Source organism: Loxodonta africana, chromosome 12 (assembly GCF_030014295.1).
Source record: "Loxodonta africana isolate mLoxAfr1 chromosome 12, mLoxAfr1.hap2, whole genome shotgun sequence".
Lineage (NCBI taxonomy): Eukaryota > Metazoa > Chordata > Mammalia > Proboscidea > Elephantidae > Loxodonta > Loxodonta africana.
In genome coordinates, this window is record NC_087353.1 from 43,729,909 (window position 1) to 43,750,965 (window position 21,057).

Below are 21,057 nucleotides of genomic sequence, written 5' to 3' on the forward strand. Positions count from 1 at the left end.
TAAAACTGGGAAAGAAGAAAAATGTTAAAAATTCCCCCAAAATAGGTATCCTAAGTAAAGTCTTAATGGAGGTGGGTAGAACGAAGAAAGCCAGGGAGGAGAGGGAATGAAAGGGGACACAAGCTTCTCTATATTTATAAACCGCCTCTCCCCAATACCTAGAATCAGTAGTAATTTTCAGGCTTTCATATGAAACAATGAAAATTTTAATGAAAAATAGCATGGCCAACACACAACAAACTGTCTTTGGAAGTGAATTAAGATTTTCTGGATTATCTTTGGGAAGGAAGAAGAGTCCAGCTAGAGAGAAAAAGAACTCTCCCTGCTTGTCCACAGAAGTAGAATAGTGAAAAGAACAAATGAGACCAGGAGCTGAGAAACCTGGGTTTCAGACCTAGCTCTTCCACTCATCTGCTGTGTGACTTTGGACAAGGCGCTTTCCTTCTCTGTGCTTTGGTTTTTTCCATCTGCCGATGATTTCTATGGCACCTTTAATACTAAAGTGATGTTTTTAACTAAATAGTACCACAACCATGTTTTTCATTTTGTTTTTGCTTTTCTTCTCATAATCAAATAAGAGAATGAGGCAAAGAGATCAAGGCTACTGCTGAACGCACGCATTTATTCAAAGGGCAAAACCACATAGACGGTTAAAAATGTCCAACAAAAGCTGTGTCTCAGGGGGCATGGGAGGATAGAGAGAGTTGGAGGCTGCCAAAGTTTTCACGAAAGGAGAGACTGGAAGGGCTGACTCATTAGGGGGAGAGCAAGTGGGAGTAAGGAGTAAGATGTATATTAACTTATGTGACAGACTGACTTGATTTGTAAACGTTCACTTGAAGCTCAATAAAAGTTAATTAAAAAAAAAAAGCTGTGTCTCATCTCACACCCAAATCCCAAGCTCAGTAGAACTGCCCGTGCAATGCTGGCTGCAGCAGCCCTGCTGGGGAGGAAGGCCATGACAACCTCTGTCTGAATCTCTTTTATTCCAGCACTCCCAGAAAGCCGGGCCTGTCATTAAGCCTGCAAAATAAACACTGTTCTCAGCAAAAGCCTGAGTTAACCGTTACCAAATGTCAACCGTGTTCTTTTAAAAGTAAAGCTTCCATCATCCATTATTCTACCATTCCCTACTTTAAAGTATGAAAACAAGTACGTGGATCCCCTAGAAAATCACTCTGGCCTTTCATCCAAAATCACCGAAGGCTATGGCAGGATTCAGAACTCTATTTCACTGGTCAGGAGAGAAGCCAGACATGGGAGACAGAGAGGCAGGGTTCTAGGGGTAAGAAGAAGACCTCTCTGCTGTGATTGCCACATAGTAACACATACAGGAAATTTTATCCGGAAGTCCAGAATTAATTGGACTTATATTCAAGCATTTCTTTCCCTAAACATTTATCATAATTACGCTGAGTTTTTACCATACCATTTTGTTCTTGTTAATGAATATGCTGCTTCATTATTATGTTAAAGCTGCATCTTGTGACTATATCTTGAATTTCCAACTAGCTAGCAAATTCCTCAAAGGCAGAGGAAGTCCTAGTTGTCTTGTTTCCAAGCCCAACACAGTCCCAGTGCAGAACTGAGCCAAGACAGGCAGACTGCCTTCTCCAGGAAGTCACCAGTGTCTCCTCAAGGTGTCCTCAAAGCCCACCTTCTTCTACCCGTCCACTCCAGACCCATAAAGTGGTCCTTCCTCCCCAAGGTCTGAGAAGACTAGGAAGGATTTGAGGGAAGCGCTATTAGGTTCCTACACAGTCCAGACTTTCCTGGGAGTCATCATCATCAACATCATCATAATAGATAACATCTATTGAGCACTTACTATGTGCCAGGCATTGCTAAGTGATTTATCTTGTACCACAATCCTCATAGCAACCCTATGAGATAGCTATTTTTATCATTTCCATTTTACAGATGAAAAAACTGAGATCAAAGTACACAGCTAAGAAACCGTAGTCTTGGGATTCAGATCAGAGCTGGATGACTTGAATTCTGCATTTTAATGCCTAGGACATACTCAGGCCCAGATAAAGGCATGTGAGGGCCCTAAACACTGATAATCTGTGGTGCCCCTCGCCTCTGCTTACTCACGCATTCGAATCGAAGGTGTGAGTTTTATGTATATATATATATATATCTGGCTCTCCTGGCTGCACCAGCAGATGTGGATGTATAAGACGGCTCTCAAAATGGATCAGAGGCCTGTTTTGTATTAATATAATCTGTCCTGTCCTTGCCCAGTACACTCATGTTGGATCCAGTTGCATACTGGGTAAATGTAGCAAGAGTTAGACTTGACAGGCCACCCCCACCTCCCGTTTATTAGAAAAAAATGGTATACTCCCAAGAGACCTGCTGAGATAAGGAATTTCAATTACATGAGAGGTGACTGTAGAAGACAGATGTCAATGAAGGTGTTGAAGTGGTAGGGGCCTCATAGCTTAAACAACTTGCGCTTGGGCACCCTCATGACCCTGTGTGAATTTTATTTCCAGCCGACACATTCCGATGCACTGGAGCTGGTGTCGATTTCATTTACTGCCTTGCCAGTTCCTTTCCACTGCAGCACTCACTTTTCCTTGTGTCCTGTCTGCTTGGCATCTATGGGTCTTTGCTTTGGACAACTGGTGTCTCTGTTTTGTTGATGCCCTAACCACATGCTTACCTTGCTTGTTGGGTAATCCACGCCTGGACATACTGCTTCCAAAACTACTTTGTAAATTTCTTGAAAGCCAATATCCTGTCTTCTTCTTTTCTGCACTCTCACAGAGCCTAAAGAATCCTGAGCAACAGAAAGTTCTTGGTATCCACCTGTTAACTCACTGGTTAATGTGAGATCCATGCCCATGGCAGTAAAGCACCAGAGTTGAGGATGACTGAAGTTATAGCAGGAGCTGTAAAAGAGAATTTGGAGAGCTACTTAAAGCCAGGCTGATATATCGTGAGGGAGTGTGGGCACAGAGGCCCCCTCTAGGCAATATTCAGGAGCTTCCAGGAAGCAGGGCAGGAAGGTGACCTTTTGCCCTTCAAGGAAGCCTTTCTGAGGAATAATGAGGCATCCAAGCACAGCAAAGTTACAGAGGTGGCTTTGAGGCCAAACTTAAATCAATGTCCCCATCATTGGTGGTCACTAAGGAGCCAGTGTTGCTCCTTGAGAGAGATTGCTGATTTGTTGTCCTGGCTAGCCTCCATTTAGAAAAATGCACAGTGCTCACCTCTTCCTGCTCTTTGGGTGGTCTGCAGAATTTTCCTCCCTCTTCCTGCACTAAAGATATGAGACATTGCAGTCCCATTTTCCGAATGGCTTACTCTTCAATTTTTTATTTGTAAATCAATTATTTGGAACTGAGAACACATTCTCCCATAAGGAAACATGCTATTTAAAGGGTTGTAATGGCTTTATTTTACCCATTGTTAATGATACTGAGTCTGACGATACATGTCACCTACAAATAATCGCATGCTTGTTTAGGAAAATGCATCCCCAATTCTGACTTAACATGCCAAAATAGGTTTGTCCCTAGCCTTTGGAATATGATGAAATGGAGGTTTAGCATAATTAAGTTAGCTGAGATCACACAGCTAGTATATGGAAGAATCAGGATTCAAATCTCCTGTCTGTCTGAAACCACAGATTCCAGGCTACTAGCTGTTATTCTATGCTGGTTCTTCCATAAAATAATCATCCAAGAAAGAAACCGCAAAGCAAAGTTCTCCATAAGTATGTTAAAATTGTGTACTTTTATTTAAGTGATAATCTTATGAACTGATATAAGCATATCGTGGACCATCAGGCAGTCCGATATACAACTGAGTCCTGCCACACAATTTAATGGTTCCCTTTTCGGTTTACTTATGATTATTTATTTCTAGCTGAGAGGAGGCCAAATATCATCATGGCACACTGAATGAGCAAGAATTCTGCAGTGGTTTGAACAGAGCCAAATCATGGGGGAATGCCTTCATAATGCAGCCACACAGCACAAGGTAGTACAGGCATGCCAACTTCAAAAGAACCTGCTCCTTAGGCACCACCTTCACACTGGGAGTAGACACATTACGCAGATCCTGTCTTTCTGTGTGCAGCATTACACAGCATGTTGACTCATCATTTGAGAACTAGCTCCTTGGCTATGAATCTGCCTTAGTCCTCAATGAGAATTGTTAAGGAATAAAGCTTCTCTCAAAGTCTCCCCTTAGCTTTACTTCTTTCTTATAGCCTCTAGAATCTTCTCATTTGCCTAGTTAAAAGAAGAAACTTGAAGAAATAAGAAGACTGAAACCTGCTAGTTTAATCATCCCATCTGAGTAGCATGTCAAACTTATTTATGAGAAAAAATCAGAATCACGAAGTTTAGGTTGATAACAACATCAGAGAAAGTGGGGAAAGGGAAGCATAGAAAAGGCAGTACAAATAGGAAGCATAAAGGAAATTATAGAAGTAAATCCAAATATCAGTAATCACAGTAAATATAAATGAAGAAAACTGACCTATTAAATGACAGAATATTAGATTGAATAAAAATTAGAAATTCAGACATGTGCTTTTTATAAGAGACTTTCTAATCTGTAAGGACCCAGAAGGACAGAAAAGAGAACAAAAAAAGACCCAGAAAATACTAAACAAAAGAAAGCAAAAGTAGCTAGTATCATTACTAATTTTTAGCTATTAATCAAACAAATGAGTTTAAGACCTATGTGTTTAAGAGAAAAGGCATTATTTTGGATAAAATGAGTCACTACATTTTGATAAAAATTTTTAATTAATCAGGGAGACATATAAGAATTTTAAACTTACAGGACATATAAGGACATATAAGAATTTTAAACTTATATGTAGTTAATGTCATACCTTCGAAGTATATAACTCTGTAATTAATAAAACTTCAATCATGCTTCAAATTCAAATGCCTGCATGGAGGTGAGGTAAACAACTGAAGAAGGAAGGGGAAGGGAACTAATATACTCGGAGGCTCACTATTTGCCAAGACTGTGTCAGATGATGGAGAAACAAAGGTGCAAAGACACAGTTACTGCTGTCACAAAACTTCATATAAAAAGAACATGTATTATGTGGCAAAGGTGATAATAGTGGGATATACAAGATATAGTGGTAGAAGACAGGAGGGAGTAATCATTGGAATCGGGGCAGGGGGGTGGTTGAGGAAAATTCACTTAGGCGGAGTCATTTGCAATGAGCTTAAAGATGAGTGGGAGTTACCAGCTAGGCAAGAGGTAGAGGGGAGAAGGCCAGGGAGAAGAGAATGTCAGACAGAGAGAACATCACACACCAAAAGCCAGAGACGAGAGAAAGCATAGCACAGACAGAGGTCGACGGCATTGGATAATTATACTGAGAAAGAAAAATTGAAACAGCTTTAATAATAACAATTTCATATCCATGAAGCCTTGGTTTTCATGGCACTTTCATGTACCAAGAGAACTGGATTAGGTTCCTTTTCAGCATAAAACCAAAGCCACTAGAAAAATACCACTAGTCACATGGAGCAGTAAAAAGAGCAAATCATTTAATTTTCTTTAGCAAACTCTGCATTCCAGATTTGCAAAGTCCTGGAGTAATTCACTCTGGTGATATCACTCGGATGATTGCACCTTCCAAGCAATCATGTGACTAATACCCTTTGATTGTTCCAAAGAGTTCTGAACAACCCGAGCAGTGCTGCTCAGCCTCAGGGAGCTAGCAAGCTGCCTTAATTCCACACTTTCATAATTACAACTTGACTTGTTACATGTAATAAAACAGGGGTAAGAAAGAAGAAAGAAAAACAAGTGTGGAAACTACTTCATATCAGTGTCGTGACCTAACACACCCATTTGATTTCAGTTGGCAAAGGAAGCAGAAGATCCAGTTGGACAAAAGAAACCAAGAATAGTTGCACAATGGGTTCTGGAGTTGGGAAGGTCCTTTATGTATTGTTGGTTTCTACCACCATAACAGGTACTGGCTCAGTTGTGAACAAAACATCTTAAAAAAAAAAAAAAAGAGAGTAGCCAAAAAGTCTTAGGAAATACATGCGTACTTTAAAAGGGGCTGCATTTTTTTTTTCTTTCAGACAAAATTGTGTCCCTTGAATTTGGAACCCTTTATGCTGATTTTTTTTTAACTAAGGAGTTGTCTAATATGGACCAGAAATTGACACCTATCTACCCATATTTCATTTTGGTGATGAAAACTGGAAAATGAGAAGGGGAGGCAGGAGAACATGAGGAAACAGGCTGGAGGGATGTGGGAGTGGAAGGAGAGGAGTCTGGGAGATTGTTCCCTCTCTGGTTTCTTCAAAAATATCCTTTTCTGCAAATTAAGCCTGAGTTTTGCTTTAGTCACAACAGAATATATTTTCCACAACACCTGTCCTGTTTTCTCCCCAGCTACCCATCTCTGTCCTCTGGCCGACAAGAACCTCCTGTCTTCCCTTTTCTTGTTTGTTCCTCCTTGGTCCTTTGTTCATTCCTTGGTTCCTTTCTTGCCCAACACAAAAATGGCAGAAACTCTGCAATCTAGTGCTTTTTACAGAAGCTGCTCTATTACAATAGTTCAGCAAATACATATTGAGTTCCTGCCATGTGCCAGCACTGTCCTAGGTGCTAGGAATACTACAGTGAACAAAACAGAGATCACTGTTGTCACTGAGCTTGCCTTCAAGGTCAGAGAAGGCCTCACAGGGGAAATGATCTCTGAGCTGGGATCTGAATAACGAAAAGGAGGGAGCCCAGGGAGAGCAGCTGGGAAAGCGTTCCAATAAGCGGGAATAGCCCAATGTGAACGCTTTGAGAGGGGTATCAGCTCAGTGCATTCCAGGAACAGGGACAAATCTGGTGAGCCATTCCTGGTGTCCAGCCATTCACATGTAGAGGTCACTAGCAGCCACTAGGTCACTCAGCTGGAGTCACGCCAGGAGAAAGAGAAGTGCCCCATGCCAAAGCTGAGAAGTCCAGGTTGGGAAGGGCCTGCAATTCCATTCCAAGCTATGGAGATGGTTGTACTAAGTTACACTAGCATTTGGGGGCACTCTATATTTTTGGAGGGCAGAGTCCCTGTGCTTTCAGAAAATCAGTCTGGCAGCCATGTGGGCAATGGCACAGAGTAGAGAAAGACTGGAGCCTGAGGCACAGAGGGAAGGCCAATGTAGTATTCCAGGTGCAAGCTAAAGCTGTGACAGAGAACAAAAGAAAGATGAGGTCTCTTTAAGAAAGGGAGAATGGGGTACAGTGTCCTCAGGAGAAAATTATCACTTTTGATGAGAGGGATGGGTGGTTGGAAATACGAAATAGGAGAAATGAGTATAGGATAAAAGGCATTTTACCTACAATACGAGAGGGATTCCTCTAGATCCACCAAAAGGAGGAAGATTTGTGAGAACACAGGTGAAGCCAGCAGGGGGAAGGAGATAGTTCCAGGGTTTGAGCGGGAGAGAGAATCCTCTTCAGAAGTCTGAAGGGGGAGAACTGGGTGAGCCAGAAAGAGAAGACCAGGTCCACTGAAAGGCCAGGGAGGCAATGGGCTGGAGCTATCACTGAAACAAGTCTTCACACAGTCACACACTCATCCAGCGATAGCAGGCGCCTTTGCAAATGTGTGCCGCAAATGTGTGCCACACACGTGTGCCAGGTTGAAGGAAATGAATTCAATGTCTTTTTTATACGGTAAGCATGGGGACAGAACCTCTGTTTTATGGCCAAGTTCTCAACATCTTTTTAACCTTTGTTCTTTCTAGTAAACATAAAAATCACATACTCCCTTTTAAAGTTATTCGAAATTTCAAAATAAACATAGTGACTAAAGCCTAATCAAATTAGGGTGGTTTCAGACTATGTTTCTTCAAGTTACTCATGTGCCCTCTGTCCAGACTATGATCTGTATTAGCCTGCTAAATTAGCTTGCACAGCCTGAAAGTGTGGCCAGATCTGCACGCTAGCCTCTGGCTAGGTTCATTAACTCAAAAGAGAAAGGAAAAATTTAACAACCCAATGGGCTGCCAAAGATTGCCTTTATAAACATATAAACAAATTTAGCTGACTGACGAGAAAGCTTTGCGGTGCTTCAGAGAGCAAAACTAGACCCAGTAACTAAAAGTTTCAGAAAAAAAAGATTTTAAGTCAGATTTTTTTTTTTTTTTTTTTTTTAATCTCCCAAAAGATCTCTCCCTTTCTCTCTTAACCTCTGCCTTTACCTCCACCTCTAATTGTACCTCTATCTCTCCGGGACTAGCCAGTTGAAAAAAAGAACTATCAACATCATTAGCCATTAGGCAAATGAAAATCAAAACCACAATGAGGTACCACTATTAGGATGGCTATTAAAGAAAAAAAAAAAAAAAGGCAGACAATAACAAGTGCTGACAAGGATAGAACTATAAACTGGTGCAGCTGCTTTGGAAAACAGTCTGTCAGTTCCCCATAAGGTTAAACATAGAGGTACCATATGATGCAGGGATTTTACTTCTAGGTATATACCCAAGAGAAGGGAAAACGTATGTCCAGACAAAAACCTGTACATGAATGTTCACAGCAGCGTTATTCATGACAGCCAAAAAATGGGAACAATCCGAATGTCCATTGACAGAAGAATGGCTAAATAAAATGTGATTTATCCTTACAATTGAAAAATTACCCAGCCATAGAAAAAAACAAAATAGTGATATATGTTACCACATGTGTGAACCTTGAAAGAAAGTGAAAGAAGCCACTCACAAAGGACCATATATTGCATGATTTCATTTGTACAAACTGTCCAGAAGAGAAAACTCTATGGAGACAAAAAGTAGATTAGTGGTTGCCTAGGGCAGGAAGAACGTAAGAAGTTTGGGAGGAAATATTGAATGACTGCAAATAGGTACTGGGTTTCTTTTTGGAGTGACAAAAATTGTGGTGATGGCTGCACAACTCTGTGAATATACTAAAAATCATTAGATCGTACAGTTTAAATAGGTGAACTGTATGGCATGTGAATTATATCTCAATAAAAGTGCTACCAAAAAACAAAAGGAGTCTAGCAGCAAGGCCAGAACACAACCTGAGGATTCCAGACCCATTAAAGTCAGGGCAGCAATGCGTGTGGCAAGGGGAAAGAGAGGCTTGGGCCCTCAAGACCCAGCACTGCATGCAGACATAGTGCAGCACTTACCTTAAACATTCCTTCTTAACACAGCCTCCTCCAGGACTCCGAGAAACACTTCTCCACATCTCTTGCCCTGTCTTCAAAACAAAACAAAATAAAAACTGCTTTGGAAAGATTTGGAAACCCTGGTGGCACAGTGGTTAAGTGCTACGGCTACTAACCAAAAGATCAGCAGTTTGAATCCACCAGGTGCTCCTTGGAAACTCTATGGGGCAGTTCTACTCTGTCCTATAGGGTTGCTATGAGTCGGAATCAACTTGATGGCGACGGGATTTTTTGGAAAGATTTGAGTGGTGGAAGCTCTTAGGTAAGAAAGGACAGGTTAAGTTGTTAAATCCTTCCTCTCAAAGAGTATGAATGCAATAGATTCCTGCTTAATAAAGCATCATTAGCCAAGAGTTCTGAGCATCCCTTTTCTTGCTTCTCTTTCATAGTCCTGGGGATACTACGGGAATTCAATGGCAGTTCATATTACTTTTAAAATATAAAACATGACACTGATTCTTTATATTGGTAACTATATGGATATTAAACACTAGGATTGCAATAATTTAATTTTTATAAATAGATTAAGATTTAATCATGTCTTCTAAAGTTTTAGATTTTAAAATTCAGCTTTATTTAAATACATTACTTTTATGTTTTGCCTTTTAATTCTAATGTTGTTGTTAGGTGCTATTGAGTCGGTTCCAATTCATTAAACATACTTCCTTATGGGGGGATATGTTCTCAGTTCCAAATAATTGATTTACAAATAAAAAGTTGAAGTGAAAGCCATTAGGAGAATGAGAATGCAATCCCTCACATCTTTCATTAATGCAGGAAGAGGAAGGAAAACCTTGCAGACCACCCAAGGTGTAGGAACACTTGAGCACTGTGCAGTTTTCTAAATTGAGGTTAGCCAGGACAAAAAATCAGCAGTCTCTTTCAAAGAGCAACACTAGCTTCCTCAGTGATCACCTTTGTTTCATCTGTCCCGCAAGGCCATATTTTCCAACTACCAATCTTTCTTCTTTGTTTCCAACCTTGGCATTCCAAGCACCAATAATTATCAATGCATCTTGTCAGTTTTGTCATACTGTGGTGGCTTGTATGTTGCTGTGAAGCTGGAAGCTCTACCACTGGTATTTCAAATACTAACAGGTTTCAGCTGAGCTTCCAGATTAAGACAGACTAGGAGGAAGGACCTGGCAGTCTCCTTCTGAAAAAACTGGCCAGTGAAAACCTTCTGAATAGCAGTGGAATATTGTTTGATAAAGTGCTGGAAAATAAGCCCCTCAAGTTGAAAGGCACTCAAGATACAACCAGGAAAGAGCTGCCTCCTTAAAGTAGAGTCGACCTAAATGAAGTGGATGGAGTCAAGCTTTCTGGGGCTTCATCTGTGAAGCATACAAACAATATTGTTTTTAACATCCGCGTATGAAACTATTCTAGCCATACCCCACTGCAAAGTACAGCCGGCAAAGCAACCATGACATTCCCTCATTTTCCTGGCTAAATTTAGAGGCAAACATTTTCAGAATATGAAATTAAATAAGGAAAGCCATAGGACAATGAATAGTATGTCACGTGTGTGGTTAATATACTTGGTTCTAAAAAAAAAAAAAAAGATGTGGCACAACTGAAAATGAGAAGAAACAGCTGCAAACATCCATTAATAATCGGAACGTGGAACGTGCGATGAACGAACCTAGGAAAAGTGGAAGTCCTCAAAAAGGAAATGGAACACATAAAGATCGATATCCTAGGCATTAAAAAAAAAAAAAAAAATTTTTTTAGGCATTAGTGAGCTGAAATGGACTGGTATTGGCCATTTTGAATTAGATAATTATATGGTTTACCATGACAAGAATGACAAATTGAAAAGGAACGGCATTGCATTCATCATCAAAAGAACATTTCAAGGTCTATCCTGAAGTACAATGCTGTCAGTGATAGGACAATATCCATAAAAAAAAAATGCGCCTATAAAAATAAGGAAGACCAGTTAGCAGGACTATTCTTCAAATTTACACACCGACCACTAATGCCAAAAACGAAGAAATTGAAGATTTTTACCAACTTCTGCAGTCTAAAATTGATTTAATTCTAATAGATGATATATTTTAGAAAAATAAGTTTTTAAAAAATATACAAAGTAATTCTAATTTTCCATTTTTATATCCACATTAATTTATATTTAAAAATGAAAATATACTTACATTTTGAGCATTTTGAATACAGCTATGCTTTTTAAAAATTTACTAGATTATTACTGTCAGTCAAACACAAATTACATGGAAATCTTTATCGTAACAACAAAATTGGTGATTTTGCTGAAGCGAAGAAAATAAAATCAATGTTGTAGAATAAATATTCAAATAAATGAGTGAATAAATACAAATAAATTGTGAATGATTGATGTCTTTTATCACTTATATAAAATATTGGATCAACAGAACATCCAAACATGTGCCATAATAATGAAATTCAGTCATCTTTGGTATTTTGCTACCTTTCATTGTATAAAAACTATGATTTTACAAATATTTTTTATTTTGTTATTGATTTGTCAAGATAAAAGGATACACATATTTTATTTAACAGTTTTCATCTTGATTTATAACTTTTTAATGTGTAGACATAGGGTGCGGGAGCCTCCATTTGCGTTCATGTTGTAACACACTGCTATGTTGTGCAATGCAAGCAGCAGGCCTGCTTCTGAAGGAGTCCCAGGTCATGGAGGCAAAGTATAAGGGATGTGTTGAGGAGTTCTGGGAAGGCCCTTAACCCTTGCTCTTCCCTTCAAAAAACAAAAATTCCAGAAATTCCTTTGAACAGGCATTCTTTTCTTGTTGTTGTGTGCTGTCAAGTCGATTCTGACTCATAGCTACCCAATAGGACAGAGCAGAACTGCCCCCATAGTGTTTCCTAGGCTGTAAATCCTTAAGGAAGCAGACTGCCTCACCTTTCTCCCACAGAGCGGCTGGTAGGTTTGAACTGCCAACCCGTTAGTTAGCAACCAAGTGTTTAACCATTGGGCCGCCAGGGCTCCTTAGTCTTCTTTTATGGCACTTAAAAGGCAAATTCACCTAAGGGAGAACATGAGTCAAGCCTCTAAGACCTTGGAGTTGGGGAAGTTTTACAAGAGTCTTTTCTTTCTGAGAGAAGGAGCTGAGCAGAGGTGGGAAAGGGGAAGAGCGCGCCAGCGACAAGCCCAGCCTACATCCCAGTTTTGCCCCCTGTACAAACCAAAGCCAAAAGTCCCCACAGCACTAACTTTCCAGTGTGAATGAAGGCAGCCATTCACAGCCTCTAACCCCACCCTACTGAGGCCCTAGATGCCAAGCTTCTGAGCTGAGAGACAGCCTCCCCCTCAGGACTAAACTCCTCAGTGCAGCGGGGAGGTGGCTGACCCTCACCCTCCCAAGAGCACTGCAAAACCAGCGGGCAAGGAAGATGCCGGCAGGGGAGAGCACAGAGGCTCTCCAGCAATATCCACAACCTTGGGCCTGGGCCTTACCAGATTCTAAGGCTTTTGCTGTAAGAAAACTACATCCCCTCTGGACAGACGAAACACAAAAGGTATCCCTTCCTCCTTCCAGAAGCAGCCCAGGGCCAGGGAGCTGGGCTTGGTAAAAGGAGCCAGGGCTGAATTTTAGCACTCAGTGGCCCTCTTGGCTGACACCAGCACAGGACACAACTTGGACTACCATACGTGAGGCCCTGATCACACCAGAGCAGAGGCCCAAGTGTCCCAGTCATGGCCCAGACAACCTAGAGCAGAGATTCCAAGATTCCATTTCAGGTAGCCCTAAGTTCCACTGAGGAGCCTCTGCCCCCATCCCCAACCACGTATCAAACCCAGTTCCAGTTGCCATCAAGTTGATTCCAACTCATGGGGACTCGTGTTGCCGAGTAGAACTGCGCTCCATAGAGTTTTCATGGCTGTGACCTTTCAGGAACAGTTCACCAGGCCTTTCTTCCAAGGCACCTCTGGGTGGGTTCAAACTGCTGACCTTTCCGTTAGTAGCCACGTGCTTAACCATTTGTACCACTTGGGAACTCCACATCAACCACAGCAGCTCCCTTTTGCCTGATGTGTAGTGTAAGTTTTGTTTTGTTTGTTTTGAAGGTGGGATTGCACAGCATTAAAAAAAAAAAACCTTTTAAAACTCCTGATCTATAGCAGCCACATCATAATCTCTGGAAGCGACAGGAGAAGAGTCGGAAATAGGGGCTGCATTCCCAGGACAGCGATGGTTACTGGCTTTCATCCCCATCCCAAGGGGTGTGCTTCTCCTCCTTTCCCCCACCAGGTGCTGTATTTTGCAGTTACTTTGAATTTTTCAGGACCTTCAATGAGGATCTCTCTGGTAAATCTAAGTTGCTGGGCCTTTATTAAACCTTTCACAAGTCAAAGCATACAAACAATACTGTTTTTAACATCTGCATTTGAAACTATTCTAGCCATATCCCACTGCAAAGTACAGCCAGCAAAGCAACCATGACATTCCCTCATATTCCTGGCTAAATTTAGAGGCAAACATTTTCAGAATATGAAATTAAATAAGAAAGGTCATAGGACAATGAATAATATGCCGTGTGTGGTTAATTATACTTGTTTCTAAAAAAAAAAAAAAGTCATCCTAGCCTCTATTTAAAAATTGTGTGTGTAGTTATTTCACTTTGAAATGTCATAGGGTTACTTGGTTTCAAAAAGAAAACGGAAAAGCACAAAGACATTTATGTAATACTGAAAGAAAATACTTCTCAAGAGAATGTAATGTTTAATTCTTTATTGCTTCCCTCCTTTGTCCTGTGGCTGGTTTATAAATATGCAACGTACAATTCTTTGCACTATTGAAATTGAGGGATCACAGTATTTTTAGTCTTTTCAGAGAAAAGAACCAAGTAATTTAGATGCAGGAAAGATATGATTGTTTCCCAACAGCTGCTAAATCTGATGTACCACTGCACTCACAAGGCAGGTGTGATCACGTTTAATCTCTTCCCATGATGAGATATCCCTTCTTTTAACTCCAAACAAGAAATGCTGTTTTTATGTACACTTAATACTTCAGACTTCAAAAGTAAAACCTTTCTGAAATACTTGAATGAAAATCATTTGCCTATCTAAGTTTTATTTCTGTTCTAATTAAAGCAGGGAATTAAATTGTGAGTGAACTCATTCTAAAACTCCAATAAGCCAGGTTATTAATAGCAATGACAGAAGTTTTGTGCAGTCTAGCAAATGCTTACCTGTGACTTGGGATGTTCACCTGAAAAAAAAAAAAAACTGAAGTTAAGCCACCTTTGGCTTTCTGGGTAATACTGCCAAAAAACCAGTTGCCATGGAGTTGGTTTTGACTCATGGCAACCCCACACACATCAGAGTAGAACTGCACTCCATAGGCTTTCAATGGCTGATTTTTCGGAAGTGGATCATCAGGCCTTTTTTCAGTGACACTTTTTAGGTAGACTTGAACTTCCAACCTTTCAGTTAGCAGCTAAGCGCATTAACCGTTAGTACTACCCAGGTAGATCAGAGAAGGATATTTTCTCTAAAAAAATTTTTTTCCTGTTGTCCTAGGATTTACACTCTTGGTTCTTTTGACTGGTTTAACAAACATTATTGGACATCTTTCAAGTGCCAGGCACTATACTAAGAAAAAATGAAAAATCTGTTGCCATTGAGTCAATTCCAACACATAGCAACACTATACTAGATGTTAGGAATTCAGAGAGAAGTAATACAGTCTTTGTCATCAAAGAGCTAAGTCTCAAGGATTCAGACAATAGGAATATTGTGATATGTGCCATGCTTGAGGTATGCAAAAGATTCCCAATCCAGTTAAGCCCAGATTTTGAGTTCAGAGGAAGGGTTTGTATAGAAATGTGTATGATTCTAGTTGATGATAATGGGATTCATATTATTTCAGATGAGGTGTGTTCTAGCTACACCGTACGCAGCTACAGTCCTTCTATTACTCTGATGCCAGAATAAATTGATAGTCTCTTCCAGGCTTTTCTTAACATTTTCCTTATGCTATTAGCCATGAGTTGGAATTGATTTGAAGGCAATTAACAACAACATTAACCTACTTAAAGTCACACCTCAACATTTATCAATGCGGTATGGGGTGATGTGGATATTTTTTGAGAGTCAATTTCAATTCCCCCTCATTTGATGGAGAATAGTTTTGAATCATCATATCCAAGTCACTTGCTTGCCACAGATTCAAATCCTATAAAATGTACTTGTCTTTGATTCTTTTGAAATGAATACAATGAGTCTGAGACACACTCTTCTCTTCTACTACAGAAGAGAAGCTTTAAAATGGTTCTATCTTGTGGTTTATTGGGCGGCTTCTTTGCCAGGGAATGATGATGATCCCAGCCACAGCTTCTTTGTTTGCATCACTCAAGTCTGTGGGGTTTGATGACTCAGGAATCATGCTTTCCTTACAGCTCCTCTGTTGGCCACTTCTAAATGAGTAAAATCTTCCTCCAGCTTGAGTTGTAAAATAAGTGGGTTTGGTTTTGTTTTGCTTTTTTGAGGAGGTTTCAAGAAGAACCAGAGAAAATGAGATAAATTATAGATCACTGAATTTCAACTGGGGATGAAAGGAGGTAAGTGCTTTTTCTAATTACACAGGGTCTCCCTACTCCCACCCCTCTGCATTGCAGCATTTGAGAATCACTGCAATAGGGAGTAGTAAGAGTATTTATTACAGGAGGCTAGAACCTGGAGCCCGAGTCTCCATTTACATTTCTGTTACCAACTCACCCACTCCTCTGTGATCCTGGTTTACCTTGTGGTAAATTACACTAATCTTTTTTATTATTATTCATCTGCATATTTTGAATTTAAATAAATAAAAAATTGTAAATGATTTAAATTCCAATGAATGAAGCATGCAATGAAAATCTATCATGGAAAATAATATTTAGACTGTCAACTATACTAGCCAAAAAAAAAACAAACAGGAGGTTGGTATGTGATGCCTGTTCACTGGTGTGCAATTTGGGTGTATTATCCAAACTCCTGGGGCAGCTCCCTCTTACCTGGATGAATGGTAGCTGACAGGGCCACAGAAAAGCCAGGCAGTCACAGGCCCCCAGAGGGTGAGTGTGTAGCTTAAGGAAGCCTATGAGATGCCGCAGGAATCCCTTGGCTTTGGTGCTTTCCACCAATTACCCGAGCTCTTCTGTTCCTGGCCAAGGGCATTTCTCCTTAGCTTTCTCTAGGAAGTCTCATCTCGTCTCCACTCCCTACTTCAGTTCAGACAACGCCTCGTCTCTCAAGTGTTTGTGGAAGCATCAGCTCTTGCCCAGTTCCTCCAGTCCTTGTTCTCCACTTGGGCCCACCTGTCTCCTTAGCTAGCTCTCCAATCTGCCAGCACAAGGCATTTCTAGCCTCAGCTTCTGAGAGCTTCCCACCATAATTTGCTCCTCTTTATTTGGGTATTCAGCCTCACAAACTGACATAGTTTATAGTCATAAACCAGAAGAGGAATGAGGTGGATTATGGATTTACCATTTTCTTGTTGTTGTTGTTCATTTATATAGTTATGAAGAAACAAGTTAAAGTGGCTTGTCTGAGGTCCCCCAGCTAATGAGTGGCCAGACTGGGACTACAGCAGTGATCAACAAACTATAGCCCTTCAGCCAAATCTGGCCAGGAGCCTGTTTCGTACCAGGAGCTAAGGCGGTTTTTATTTTTTTAAAGGGTTGTAGGAAAAAAGAAGACGATGATGATGAAGACAAATCTGTAATAGAGACTGTACGCGGCCTGCAAAGCCTAATTGTATTTATTATATTTACCTTTACTGAAAAAGTTTGCTGACCCGTGGACTTCCTAAAACCAAACACACTGCCATCAAGTGGATTCCAATCCATACCAACCTGTGGACTAGTGTACCCACAACTGCTGTGTTGGGGCCTCATGGGTTTTATAGGGTAGATCCAGCCAGAGTCTTTCCCCTCATTCAATATCCCCTCAAGAAATCATGTGACTTCTATGATTGGTATACTTGAGAGAAGGAACTGAGCTTAGGTGTACCCTCAACAGAAGTTGTCTTTTCAGAGCCAGCCTGCCACAGGCTGTGTAAATCCTGGTCCACTCTGTGCTCTGCAGACTGGGGCCAACACACACACCACTCTGCTGTGGAAATGTGTCTCAGGGGGGCAGACTCACACTAACCCTAGCTCACAGAGATTGTGTGGAAGTCAGAATTCAAACTGATTTCATTTTAATAATAAATGCAACCAGCCAGCAGATGGGCCCTCGTGTCAGCAAATGAAGGAGTTTGCTCCGTGTGAACAGGTGAGACATACAGGGATCACGCTGTCTGAGAGCAGGAAATCTGAGTTAGGAGAGTTAGATAGAGGATTTATCAAACGAATACACTTGCCACAGAGACTTGAGAACTCAAGTCCTTGAACCAAGGCCCCTCTCCTGAACAGCCCTTGGGAGGGTGCTTCCAACTTTCGGCTTCTTAGACTTACGTGTTCCATGCTATAAGCTGGCAGCATGCCTACCCACTCCTCTGTTCACCCAGTCTTTCTCCAAACACTTGATGAGTTTTCCACTTGCTAAATTAACAGTCACATTCCAGTGCTTGCTTTCCTGAGATTACCTCTAGGCCACCTTGGCTGAATTACTGGTATTCCCGAAGTCTTCGGTAATTACTATCTTTTGGTTTACACCCTCGGTCAATTTATCACAATGTGTGTGTGTGTGTGTGTGTGTGTGTGTGTGTCTTATTGGTTTAATTCTCAGAAGATAAATATTTTACTGTTATCCCATCTCCTGCCAACAAGGTATTTCTGAACTCTTTTGAAAGAAAATGTTTAATGTAACAGTTTTTATCATACTTTGAAACAGCAACATGAATTCAAGAACTAAGTAGTTCTTCCTGATTTCATATTGTAATACTTATGAGATTGAGTTAATGATAACAAATATATAGTAAAATCTCTTGAGTGCAACTCATCTGTTTTTTAACCACTGTACCCTTATGCATAAACCCAAAACATATTTAAGATCTCTGATTTGTTTCCAAAGGAGATAGACAAAAACATTTCATTGCAAAACAAAGAAATAATCAGTTGGATGCCTCGAAAAATTTTTAGTATCAGATCAGAAGCATCTTTCTCCACCCCCTTCCTGCCTTATCTTCTTTCCTCCCTTCCTCACTTCCTTACTTCCTTTCTCCCTCCACAATATTGGAATCAACCCAATGGCAATAGGTTTGTTAGAGGAGGTAAAAACATATCCTACAGTTAAAAAAAAAAACTTTAAAATAAATCTTCCACCAAGAGGATAAGATATGGAATGTGTGGTGTGACAAATACTTTTGATAATTTCCTCATTTAGAAACACCTTGGAAATTGTAACTGCTTTACCCTGCCTTACTCCTATGCTCTACTTTAAAAATATGTAATGAAGGAATTCAGGCTTGAAATATGGTTTGGTCCAATCTCCACACACAGCATTGTCTACAACCAAGTTCACTTATGTGTCCTTTCCAGATTTACCAGATTATACCACATCAGACAAATGGTATCTGAGAACAGCAAAAGGGCAAGGATGTTAAAAATTCACCACCATGCCTTTCAATATCTTAGCGGTTACAGATGCTGAAAGCTAAAGGTGGAAAGGCAGGGCCTAGGTGAGTGGCTTTTTATGAATTGTGATATTAAACTTGATAAACTTAACCTTTTAAAGGGATGGAAGTGCAGGATTCTGGGTCTCAAAATGTGCTTTCTAGCTCAGTGATTTGAGTATGGCAAGCGTCTTATGCTGGGTTCTCTAGAGAAACAAAACCAGTGAGGTGTATATAAATATATATACAGAGAGAGAGATAGAGATTTATCTCAAAGAAATGGCTCATGCAGTTGCAGAGGCGGGCAAGTCCCAAGTCCATGGGTCAGGCATCAGGCTGGAGGCTTCTCCTGACTCTCACAGCTGAAGGGGCTGATGAACCCAAGATCAGCAGGTCAGATGGCAGGCTGCTGGTTCACAGGCTGTGGAGGCTGATGAATCCCAAGATCAGCAGGCAATACAGTATGCCATGGGCTCAAGCCCTGTCTTAGGGTGGGTTCTCTGGAGAAGCAAAACCAGTAAAGCATATAAATATACAGACAGAGAGAGAGATTTATATCAAGGAAATGGCTCACACAGCTTTTAGAGGCTGTAATGTTCCAAGTCCATGGGGCAGGAAAGAGGCTTCTCCATATTCATGTAGCCGTGAGGGTTGGCGAACCCGCGATCAGCAGGCTGGAGAGCAGGGCTATTGATCACAGGTTGTTAATATCAACAAATCTCACAATCAGCAGGCAAGGCTGCAAGCAAGCTGCTAGCTCAAGTCCTAAGAACCGGAGGTCAGACAAACAGGAGCCAGCTGCAGGATCCAGAAGAAGCAAAAGGCCCAGCAAGGAGACCAAGAAGGACTAGGCGGCGAGGGCGGAGAGATGAAGGCTGAGGGGCTGATAAGCTGCCACAGGCCCCACCCCACCAGTACCATTCACAGCCAATCCCATCATGTATCAAATCTCAATAGGGAAGTGATCACAACCTTATACAACTGCCAAAACACTGAGAATCATGGCCCAGCCAAGTTACACACACTCTTAATCATCACGAGTCCCAAGAACTGGAGGCCATATGATGAGTTGGATGCAAGGTCCAGAGCAAGCAAAAGCCAGAGAGCTTAGCCAGAATGTCCATATACATTGGATGCAGCTCACACACATGAGAAAATTCCCCTTACAACTGATTGGCTGATCACATCAGGTCACATCATGGAGGTGATTATATGATATCACAAAATGGAGGATAATTACATCATTACATAACTATCAAATTACATCATTACATAACTGCCAAACTACATCATTACATAACTGCCGAACCACTGAGAATCACAGCCCAGCCAAATTGACACACAACCTTAATCATCGCAGTAAGGAAAATATAAACCAGGTCTCAAAACATTGGCCCTGAGGTTTACAGGCTCAGAAACTCATTGTTCTCAGTACACATGAGAGAGAGCAGCCTTTGGGGGAATTGATTCACATTAATCAGAGTTGTAAGAGACTGATTAATAAAATACAATGCCATTTATTCATTAACTGTGAGAGTCATAACTGCCAAGTTGAAATTCATGTGTGAGGGTCAGCACATGCTCTTCCCAGTAGAAAATCTATTTAAGAAACTTAATAAAATTCAGAAGGTTGAATGTTAAATATGGAAGCTGAACAAATCAAGTTGGATATTTTGAAGGGCTATTTTCATTAAGCAATTGCAGCCTGATCCAGCATTTTTTCACTTCAAGGACACACAGTCCCAGCTGGGTAAATGGCCTACTATGACAGCTGAAAGGGAAGAAACTCTGGTAAATTCTTACTCCTAGTGTTCTCGTTTTTTCTCGGTCTGTAACACGGTTTCCCAAACGGCCACCTAGATTAGATTTACCTTGAGTGTTTATTAACAGTGCATTTTTCTAGGCCCCACATCAGATTTCTCTATCAGAATCTCTAGCCTTAGGCCTAGGAATCTGAATTTTAACCAGCTTTCTAAGTAACTGTATTAAACACTGAAGTTTCGAAAACCACTGACAGCTATATAACCTTATTTTTTTTATATATATAACCTTATATTATATATAAGGTTATATATATATATAAAGTTATAACGTTAAGTAAGATACTTAACTCATCCGAGCTTCAGTTTCTTTGTCTGTAAAACAAGGATAACAATAGTTCCAACCTTATTTTGGGGACCAAATGAGTCAAAAGAGCAATGTCTGGCCCCTAGAAGCGCTCCAATACGTGTTTGCCATTACTATATGATCAGGATTGTCAGCATCATCAGTATTCAGCCCATCGCATTCCTATTTGCTCACAGATTTTTTTTTTTTTAACAA

General features: G+C 40.6%; 1 long non-coding RNA gene across 3 annotated transcripts in view; it reads right to left on the minus strand.

The window, feature by feature from the left end:
• Positions 1-482: 482 nt before the first annotated feature.
• Positions 483-21,057, minus strand: part of LOC135232942 (uncharacterized) — a 40,321-nt gene continuing 19,746 nt past the window's right edge. For 2 of the 3 annotated variants that reach the window (XR_010323570.1, XR_010323568.1), the window contains exons 3-5: positions 14,387-14,406; positions 9,152-9,222; positions 483-2,900 (exon numbers count right to left, since the gene is read on the minus strand). This is a non-coding gene — a long non-coding RNA (uncharacterized LOC135232942). The remainder of the gene's footprint in view (positions 2,901-9,151; positions 9,223-14,386; positions 14,407-21,057) is intronic. The other variant, XR_010323569.1, reaches the window with a different exon arrangement.